Here is an 11118-nt window from a genome sequence, read left to right on the forward strand (position 1 = left end):
CTGGCAGGCACATGGAAAACGTGAGCCATTAATTCTCAAGGGCTCTTGCAAATGATGTCATTCTGGCTGACAGAAGAACAAGGGAGCTGAAAACTGGAGAATCACACATTCATAAATAATAAAGTTAACGGGAACTTCTTGGATTGTAACTCAATTTTTTTTGTCTGCTCAGAGGAATGGGTCACATGAATATGGGCTTCGTTATGTAACTAGAAAAGGAATGCTCTCCTACTTCTTTCTAGTGCCATCTCCCTCCTAGTCACAAGCAACTGAACACAATTTAAAAAGAAAAAAAAAACACTAAAATGTTTTCCACTGGTTAAAGCAAAAGCAGATCCAGGATGTTTGAGGTGTGATATTCAAGGACAGGAGAGGAACAAAGGTAATGTGACTCCATGTCAGCCACTATGGACACACGACTTAGGTTAGTATGATGAAGTAAGAGTGGTAAGGAAGGTCCAGGTCAAGTGAGTGACTGATTTGAATGAGTGGTCTGAGGGTTGCATTTTCCTCCAATGTGCAATTTAGAGTCATTAGAAGTTTCAAAGCATATTTAAACAATAATTTAACAATAGTTAAATTATTTAAACAATAGTTGTTCACTTAACATTAATTGGTCTATAGAATAGTCTTTTTATGAGTCTAAAAGAGAAAGCATACAAATAAAGACTGTGCTAAGAGTTGACCACAAAGGTCCATTATGTTAGCTCTTCAATTTGTATTTTATAAATAAGCTAAGAATTCGTGCATCTAGGCCAGAGGGGCCAGAGTTTTATATTTGGTAAACAAAAAAAAAAATGAGAATAGAGTTATGTTTTTCAAAAGGATTTTCCCAAATTTAAACTGTAAAATTCTAAGTGACAAATCATTTACAAAGTAATATCTAATTTGTTTAAATTACAGAGCAGAACAAGAAACCCAGGTGAGAAGCCAGAAGCCATGTCCTTGTTAATCAGCCACCTCGGCCTTTACTCCTCACAGCAGCAATGTCTGCAGAAGAGACACAGTGAAGACAGAAACCACACCAATGGTGTTAAATGACAGGTATTATGGTCAATATTACTATCTTGACAGCATCTAAAATTGTCTGTGAGCAATTTTCTAGATTATATTAGTTGAAGTGGGAAAGCCCACCCTAAATATGGGTAGCTCCAATCCATGTTGTGGGGTACTGAACTGAATAAAAAGTAGAAAATGAGCTGAGCATAGCATTTACCTCTTGTTCCTGACTGTGGACACAGTGTGACCAGCTGCCTCATGCTCCTGCCACCACGCCTTCCCTGCCATGACAGTCGGCAGTTTCAAACTGTGAACCAAATAAGTCCTTCCTTCCTTAATACTTTTTGTCAGAAATTCTGTTACAGCAATGAGAAAAGTGATTGATTATATAACTAAGTAACATTAAGATGTCAGATGTAATCACCAGATATAAAAGAAGTGAGATGAAGGAGAAGTGAGGCAAGGGAGTAAAGAAAGAAAACTAAGGAAGCATATGGCTTCTCCTTCCTCCTTTCCAACTTCCTCCCAGTTCTTCTGCAAGGCTGCATAGTTCTATCATCCACTAGTTGTATAAAATACTTTATATGACACTGCAAAATAATAAAGAAACATTCTATTTGTCAATTTCTCATTGCTGGAACAAAATACCCGACTGAAACACCAGTTTAAGGAAGGATTTATTTCATTTGCCAGCTCCAGGTTATAGTTCACATGGTTGGGAGGACATTGCAGCCAGAACTTAAAGCAGAGCTAGTCACATTCAGCACATTGATAGGAAGCAGAGAGTGATGATTGCTGCTGCTCACACATCTTTCTCCATTTTATACAGTCCAGGACCCCAGCCCATAGAATGGTGCCAGACACACTTAAGGTGGGTCTTCCTACCTTACTTAATTTTAGCAAGATAATCCCTCACACAAGTGCCCAGAGGCTACCTTAACCCCTTAGTGGTGATTCTAGGTCCTGTCAAGTTGATGGTCAATATAAACCATAACAGACACTAGAAATACTGGTTGTAAAATACATCACTATTTCAGAGATACTAAAATATTCATCTTGGGATTAGTAAAAACCTTGGTTTCTTCTTCTATAAATGGGAATGATAGCAGTAGTGTACAAGATTCTTTTCTCTGCCCCCCCCCCAGATCCATTTTCCAACATTTTCTACCTGGTTCTGACAATGAGACAGTGATAAGAATTGATGGACAGGCAGTAAGAGAAGTTGAAGTGTTTGTTCTGTCCATTACTGTGAGGGTGAGATGGAGCAGTAGGGACTGTCCTTTCTCCCAGGCTGACTGGGAAATGCTGTATTCTATGCCCCTCTCAAGATTTATAATGCTCCCTAGTAAAGACTCCAGAAAGTGTTAAAGACCCTTTATTTCATTTAGTCCATCAAACTCTAAGGCTTATCTACCACTAGAATTCCATTTATATAAAACACCTATAACTATCTTGTGTTAAAGGCTTGGTTACAAAGATGTAGTATTATTGAGAGGTGGAGGCGACCTTAAAATGTCTACTGTGAGGAAGCATTGAGAGCACGCTTGTGATGAAGATACTGAGACCTCAAAGGCTGACTAAGTTCCTCCTCTTCTCTCCCCTCTTCTCCTCTTTTCTTTCTCTTTTTTCCTCTCTCTTGTCCCTAGAATGAAACTTGAAAAAAATATTGTAGCAAGCTATGGCTTAGACTCTATTAAAAAATTCCATGGGCCAGGGAGATGGCTTAGCAGTTATAGGCACTTGCTTATAAAACCTGTCATCTCTAGATCCATTTTCCCAGCCACCCATGTAAAGCCAAACAGTCATTGTTTATAGAAGAAAAACATCCTGGTGGGACCATATATAGGCATGTACACACACAAATAAATAAAATAATTAATTATTTAAAATTCTCATGACTTGTTTTGTTTACTTTTATTTATTTATTTGAGAGCAACAGTCACAGAGAGAAAGGAAGATAGAGAGAGAATGGGTGTGCCAGGGCTTCCAGCTGCTGCAAATGAACTCCAGGTGCATGCATACCCCTGTGCATCTGGCTAACGTGGGTCCTGGGAAATCCAGCCTCAAACTATGGTCCTTAGCTTTCACAGGGAGGCACTTAACTGCTAATCCATCTCTCCAGCCCATTTTCTCATGACTTTTAATCGTCTCACTCACAATAGACATCTGAATTATAATCTTTATAAAGACATGAATAAATTAAACCTATTAAGGCTAAGTATAACATATATAAGTTGGCAATAATAAAAACTTGTTTTAAAACGATGCTTTATCCTAAAGCTCATATAGCAGTTATCATTTCAATAGATTAAAAGTTATGTAATATTAGGTTATTCTGCTCCATATGAAGAATTGTTTCCATTTCACACAATTTTTATTTTTATTTTTATTTTTATTTTTTGAGGTAGGGTCTCACTCTAGCCCAGGCTGTCCTGGAATTCACTATGTCAGGGTTGCCTCAAATTCATGGCAATCATCCTACCTCTGCCTCCTGAGTTCTGGGATTAAAGGCATGTGCCACCACGCCTAGCTTACACAAATGACTGGCAGCTGGGCAACAATGAAAGAGAAGAGAAAGGTCTAGATTCTCAATGTCCTCATCAAAAGCATGCTTCCAATGACCTAACTTCCTTACACTATGACCCAGCTCTTAAAGGTACCAGAGGCTGGCATCAAACCCTTAACACAAAACCCTTTGGAGAAACAAACCTTTAAGATTCAAATAGCAAACTCTGAACTCCTCTGGATGGCCTATAAAGCCCTGCATATTTTAAAGTCATCCAGTGTCGCAGACTCATACTCTAACTCTTCTCTTTGACCACACATCAGCCATGCTGACTTTCATTCATTCATTCTACAAATATTTGTTGAGTACTTGCTATGGGTCACAAACTTTCCTTGGTATTAGAAAACCTTACAAAAAATAAGAATCATACCTCAATAAGATAAATGAGTATGGAATATATAGTACACAATCAAGTATAACTATGTACTATAAAGGAAAATGAAACTAGGGGATGTGAGCAGCAATGGGGTGTTCTGTCAGTTGGGGCATCCAGGATAAACCTCAGAGGGAGACCTGTGACCTGTGTGAAGTACTAAGCCATGCATGCCCATACCCAAGTAAAGAACATTAAAGGAAGAGGTTGGAGGCATAAGCTGCACATGTTAGGAAACGTCTGTTCCTAGTGATGCAGGATGACAAGATGGTATCCAGGTGAGCTGAGACTAGTGTGACAAGGTAAGAATTTAAGGAAGCCTTACAGAGATGTACTAGATAAATCTCAGGATTTGACTGAAACTTGTGTTAGTTCCTCCTCTTGTTGCTGTGACCAAGTACCTGGAAACAAGCAATGTAAGGGTTTATTTTGGTTTAAAGTTCCAGGAGATATGGTTATATCATGGTAGGATGGCATGGTCACAGGAGCCAGGAGGTGGTTAGTCACATTGAATCCATAGTTAGGAAGCAGAAAGCCAACAAGATGTTGGGCCAGACTAAAAAACCTCAAGGTCCACTCCCAGTGACTCACTTCCTCCAGCAAGACTGCTCCTCCTAAAGGTTGTACAACTTTCCCAAACAGTGCCACCATATGGGGACCACATGTTCAAACACATAGCCTCTGGGCAATTAAAACAAAAGCTACAACATTCTGCCTCTGCTCCCCCATAGGCTTATAGCTATCTCATGTTACAAAATTCATTCAGTCCACCTTCAAAAGACCTATCAGTCCTAGCAGGCAAAAGTCCAGTGTCTTTTGAGACTTAAGGCAACATCTTAACTGTGGACCTTCCCTGAAATAAATGAATATATATATATATGGACTTCCAGTAGAAAATTTCACAGAGTGAACAATTCCACTTGCAAAAATGAGGAATAGGGGCATTTCAAGGATAATATGAACAAACCAAGACTGAAATCCAACAGGGCAAATAGCAAATCCTACAGCTCCATGTCTAGCATCTGAGTCTCCAGATGGAATTATCTAGATTCCAAAGGACTTGGGTAGCCCACCTACCAGCTCTGCAGACTACAGTGCACATACACTCTCTCTATTTTGGACTGGCTCCACTCTGAGCCTACAGCTTTCCATGGTAGGTGTCCCAAGGTTCTCGCATCTCCAACATCCTGATGTTTCTGTTGCAACCTCGGTTTCATCTTCACTACTTCACACAGTGGCCTCTCAGGGACTCCTTGCAGGAAATGTGACTGCAACCCATGTTACCTGGCCTCAGCACCTCTCTGAAACAATGCAGCAAGATGCCAGGAGCCCCTCTGTCTTGTCTAACTCATGCTTCTGAAACCAGTATGTGAACCATGCTGTCAACTTCTGCTGCAATTCAGCATGAAATATGGCCTCTTTGGGCCAAAGCTATACTGTTTTGTGTGTCTTGTTTGCTGAATCTGTGAAAATACTCTTCTAGAAAGTTCCTTGTGCATTCTTCACTCATGTTAGCTTATTTCAAAATAATCTGCTTTCACATAAATTAGAACTGCTAGTGGATAGGGTCTTACCCTCAGGCAACCTTTCCTGTTGTCCCAGTGAAGAGAAGGAGGTTTCTTTTAAATAATGTTAGTGTGTTTAACAAGTATAGATGCTCTATTGGCTGTAATCTCTGTGTTGAGTACTTTAAACTTGCTCACAGACCTTTCTTCTCTAAACTTCATTTTTTTGGTCATGTTTTTTGCTCACTTTTACTACAACTTTTAGTAAGAGCAGCAGGTAGTAACCCCAGCTTGTATGCTATGCTTTCTTGAAACTTCCTTCACCAAACTAATTCAATCTCACTCAATTTCTTATGATATGGTCAGAATGCAGCAGGACTCTTTGCCAGAATATAACATGAACTGTCTCTAACAGTCTCTAGTAGAGTCCTTGCTCCCCTCCAAAACCTCATGAGCCAGGCCTCGACTCTATGTGTTTCTCTCAGCATCTTAGCCTTCCAAATTCCCATCATGTGTTGTTTTGTGCATTGTAGGGATTCTCTGCCCAAAAGTTACAAACTCCTCCATATACATCTCACATACCACTCCCAAAGGCTTACGAGTTACATAGTTTATTAGAGCCACATCTGCACTTTTGGGTACCAACTATCTTTACTGGTTGCTCCTCTCATTGCTGTGACCAAATACCTTCTGACCAAATAACTTGAAGAAATGGTTTGCTTCATCATGCAGTTCCAGGAGATACCATTCATCATGGTAGGGCACATACTGAGGCAGGAACAGAAGGCGGCCACTCACATTGCATCTGCAGTCAGAAAGCAGAGAGTAAACAGGAAGTGGGGCCAGATTATAAAACCTCAAGTCTCTCCCCTAGTAATCCACTACCTCCAGACTTCCTTTCCTAGTAGTTCCACAACCTTCCCAAAGGGCATCACCAGCTGTTTGGTACTAGGCCTTCAAACCATGAACTGATTGAGGGTTTAGTTTGCATTCAAACCATAACAATGCTTCAAAGCTACATGCTATATCCTGTTTGCAGAATAAAAGCTAAGAAGCTTCAAGTGTAGAGGTGAAGGAAATCTGAAAGTTCAGGAAAATTTTGTTAATTAATTAATTTATTTAATTATTTATTTGAAAGAGCAGAAGAGCCAGACATAAAAAGAGAGAATGGGCCCACCAGGGCCTCTAGCCACTGCAAATGAACTCCAGATGCATGTGCCACCTTGTGCATCTGGCTTATGTGGTTCCTGGGGAGTCAAACCAAGGATTTTTGGCTTTGCAGGCAAATGCCTTAACTGCCTGGTCATCTCTCCAGCCCCATACATTCAGGAAAAATTTAAATGAACATCCAACAGGATTTGCTCAAGGACTAAATATGAAGGTGAGAGCAAAAGAAGAGCCAAGCCCTTAAGGTTTATTGATCTGGGCAACTGAGTAAATTATACTGCTGGGATAGCAAATGCTAAGCAAGGAACAAGGGTTTCAGTGAAAACTGCAGACCTTTATTTTGTTTTTGAAGGATCTAGCAATCAGTGAGAATCTAAGGAAAAGCAGCAAATTGACAATGAGACACATGAAGGTGGCGGCCTGTAGATTCAAAGCTAAGCGTTTCTGCTACTGGTGAATTCCCAAGTACAGGCTCCCTTTGGCCCCTGGTACATGCTGTTTCTCTGTCTGAACTTCTCTCATGCTTTACCCCTTCTTTCATGTGTTTCCATTGATCTTTCAGGACTTTTGTTTAATCAACATTTTCTCAGCAGACCCTCCTGATTTCTCCTGACCAGATTAGATCTATCTGTTACAGAATTTTCTAACACCTAGTAACTGAGCATGGTATGCACAATGGTTAATAATATTTATCCAGAAGGTATAGTATCATACTCACTTTCAAATTATTAGCACCTAATGCTGTTTCTGTATACATCATACATCATGCATCCAATAAATGTTTGTGTAATGAGTGAATTCTAGGAAGGCCTTTTTTCTGTCATTACTGCTTCATTGCCCCTTTATCCTCTTTTATTTTCTCAAACATCTGAATAAATATGTTCTTACTGACAACCATACCTAAAGGAAGTTACCTTTTTTGTTTTTTGAAGCAAGCCCAACAGATTGTCTTTTTTAAATTGCAAGAATGAGAGAGAGAATTAATGTGCCAGGGCCTCCAGCCACTGCAATCGAACTCCAGACACATGCACCACCTTGTATCACTGTGCATCTAACTTACATGGGACCTGGAGAGTGAAACATGATTCCTTAGGCTTCATAAGCAAGCATCTTAACTGTCTAGCTTTTTTATTGTTTTATTTTTAATTCTGTGAAGATATAACTTATTGTGAGTAGAAAAAATAATCCAGATGTGTGAAATTATTTTTAGGATGGAATTACATTTAGCACTCATTTTTTTAATGACTGATAGGATTGTTTTTGAGAAAAACGAAAGTCTTGATGCCAAGAAAAAAATCAAAGAGACAAATTATTATGGTGTACCTATTTACCATAATAGTAAACTATGTAATTGAGCTGATAACAATACAAAAGCTTTCCGACTACAAAGTAGAGATTTCTTATAGCTCAACAGTTCAAAGACCTGTCAAGTAATATGCAATTTGCAATCTTGCCTTAGCTCATGCTGAGTGGGAAAAAGTATTCATTGTTGTAGAACTAAGGCATCTTACAGTTAAATTGGGTCTCAAAAAAATCATCTGATTTTTCCCCTACCATTAGATTAGGTATGGAATAAGGAAAAAAGAACCCTTCTTTGCCCATTGTATTCAAATGTAAGCCTATTTTAGCTGTGAGCATTTCAATAACTTCTCCTGTCATTCCACTCCATTGCCCTGCTCTTTCACCTGAACAGATCTTTCATTCCCTAGAAATTTCAAGTAAAGTTCTACAGATAGGAACACATTATATTGCATAAAAGCTTATGTGTATCATCTCCAGTGCTATTTCCTAGTAATAAATAATAAATGTATCCTGTCAAAGAAAGCTACTATAGATATTTGTCTCTTAGGGCAACATCACTAGCTACTATAAGCAATTGTTTCTTAGGAATGATATTACATGGGCTTAATTTTAGAATCCCAAACTGTCATCATATTTTTATAAGACTAATATTATTCTCAGATTCAGAGGCCATACACCTAAAATAATTGAAAGATGACTATGTTAAGGTGAGGAAATCATTGCCAAGTAAGATTCAATAAACATCGCAAGTAGAAATAATATTTACCAATAGAATTGTACCCAACTGGATGAAACCACAGTGAAACTAACACCCAGATACTGGAATCTCAGAGACTGTATTTTTTTAAACTTTTGTTTATTTATATTTATTTATTTGAGCATGAAAGATACAGAAAGAAAGAGGCAGACAAAGAGAAAGAATGGACATGCCAGGCCTTCCAGCCACTGCAAACAAACTCCAGATAAGTGCGCCCCCTTGTGCATCTGGCTAACGTAGGTCCTGCGGAATCAAGCCTTGAACCAGGGTTCTTAGGCATCACAGGCAAGTGCTTAACCACTAAGCCATCTCTCCAGCCCAAGGAGACTGTATTTTTAGTGTTCCAAATTTAACATGCATTTGTAATCATTTCTTCAAGAACACACATTTTATATACTGTTTACACTGCTTGCATTTTCCATAGTTGACAGATATTACTGGATGAACTAAAGCTAGGCTAAGGTCTAAAAGCCAAGAGTCCACAAATGCTATGTGCAGTGCTGTGCCTTCAAGTTCAAGGCTATCCATGTATCTTAGAAAGCAGCAATTATTCTTACAAAGAAAAGCTAAAGGAAACAAAAAAAAATAATACTTGGAGGAGATAATTACAAAATACTATGCTATTGGTATTTTTTAATAAAATTAATTATTGGTGGGACAATTACAAAACATCATGCTGTTTGGTTTTTAGATATTATATTTATTTATTTGAGAGTGAGAGATAGAAAGAGAGAGAGTGTGTGTGTGATAGAGAGAGGGAAAGAATGGGAACTCCAGATCCATGCACCACCTTGTACATCTGGCTTACATGAGTACTAGAGAATTGAACATTAATCATTAGGTTTCTTAGAAAAGCACCTTAACTTCTAATCCATCTCTACAGCCCCTATATGTATTTTTTCCTTTTTTTAATTATTAGAAATAGACATATTTTATATGTAAACATCAGACATCACATATTGGTATCATCCTTTCACTCCTTCCTGCCCCTTTTCTGAAGAGGCCTTTCTCACTGGAGATACAGATCAACCCCATGGGTAGTGTGGGTCATGCATTATGGAGCAGCAGTCAGTTATGGGGGAGAGGCAATGTCTCTATGAAAAATGTCCCAACTTGTGGCTCTATCTTTACACCCCCTCTTCTACAAGATTCCCTGAGCAGTGCTGGGAGCATTTTGAGTCTATTTCAGTGATGAACACTTAGGAGCATCTAAGCATCTAAATGTCTGGCTGGTAGGTGTTGAGTGTCCTCAGTATCTTTCTGCATTACACTTGTGCTGATATCAGCTTTACTGAGAGAGCAACATTCTTGCTTATTTTCCCAGTTCCTCTGCGGTTTCAGCTGGGGCCAGGGTGGAGTGCGTTGAGTCATTTATCTCCTCAAGTCCATTTCACCTGAAGTCCAGATCACCTGAAGTGATCTCTCCTTTTCATTTCTGATTTTGTTAATCTGAAATTTCTCTCTCTCTCTTTTTTTTTTCCTTGATCACTTTGGCCAGTGTGTTCTTTAGTCTCCAGGAGTTGGTGGAGTTCTTAATATGTCTCTTGTTGTTAATTTCTAGCTTTAAAGCATTGTGATCTGACACGATGCAGTAAGTTACTTAAATTTTCCTGACTTTATGGAGGCACCCTTTAAGGCCTAATATGTGGTCAATTTTGGAGAAGGTTCCATTGGCTGCTGAGAAGAATGTGTATTCTACAGAGTTGGGGTGGAAAGTTCTGTAGATATCTGTTAGGTCTAGTTGATCTATGATGTTGTTGAGTTCTATTATTTCCTAGTTGATTTTCTGCTTGAATGATCTGTCTATTGATGATAGTGGAGTATTGAAGTCTCCATCTGTGATGGTGTTGGTGTTTATTTCTGTTTTATTGTTGAGTAGATTTTATTTTATAAACTGTAGTACCCCTGTGTTTGGGGCATATAGATTTATGATTGTAATGTGCTCATGTTGAATCATTCCCTTGATGAGTAAGAAATGCCCTTCTTTGTCTTTTTTGACTACTTTTGGTTCAAAGTCTATTTTATCAGATATTAATTTAGCAACACCAGCTTGTTTTTTATTTCCACTTTCTTGGAATATCACTTTCCAACCTTTCACCCTGAGGAGGTGTCTATCTTTAGTGGTGAGGTGGATTTCTTAAAGACAGCAGATACAAGGGTCCAGTTTATGATCCATCCTGACAGCCTGTGTCTTTTGATGGGTGAGTTAACAGAATTAATATTGAAGATTATTACTGTGAGGTTTGAATCAATCCCTGCCATGATGTGGTATTTTATGGGGTTGGGTGTTTTCTTGTGTTATATACTGTTTTGAGCCTGGTTTATTTTGGTTATTGTGATCTTCTTGTTGGCTCTTGAGGTTGGTTGGTTGACTATTTTGTATAGAATATTCCCTCAAGTATTCTTTGTAGATTTGCCTTTGTGCTCATATAATCCTAAATTGATTTTT

The sequence above is a fragment of the Jaculus jaculus genome, chromosome 6 (genome assembly GCF_020740685.1).
Source record: "Jaculus jaculus isolate mJacJac1 chromosome 6, mJacJac1.mat.Y.cur, whole genome shotgun sequence".
Taxonomy (NCBI): domain Eukaryota; kingdom Metazoa; phylum Chordata; class Mammalia; order Rodentia; family Dipodidae; genus Jaculus; species Jaculus jaculus.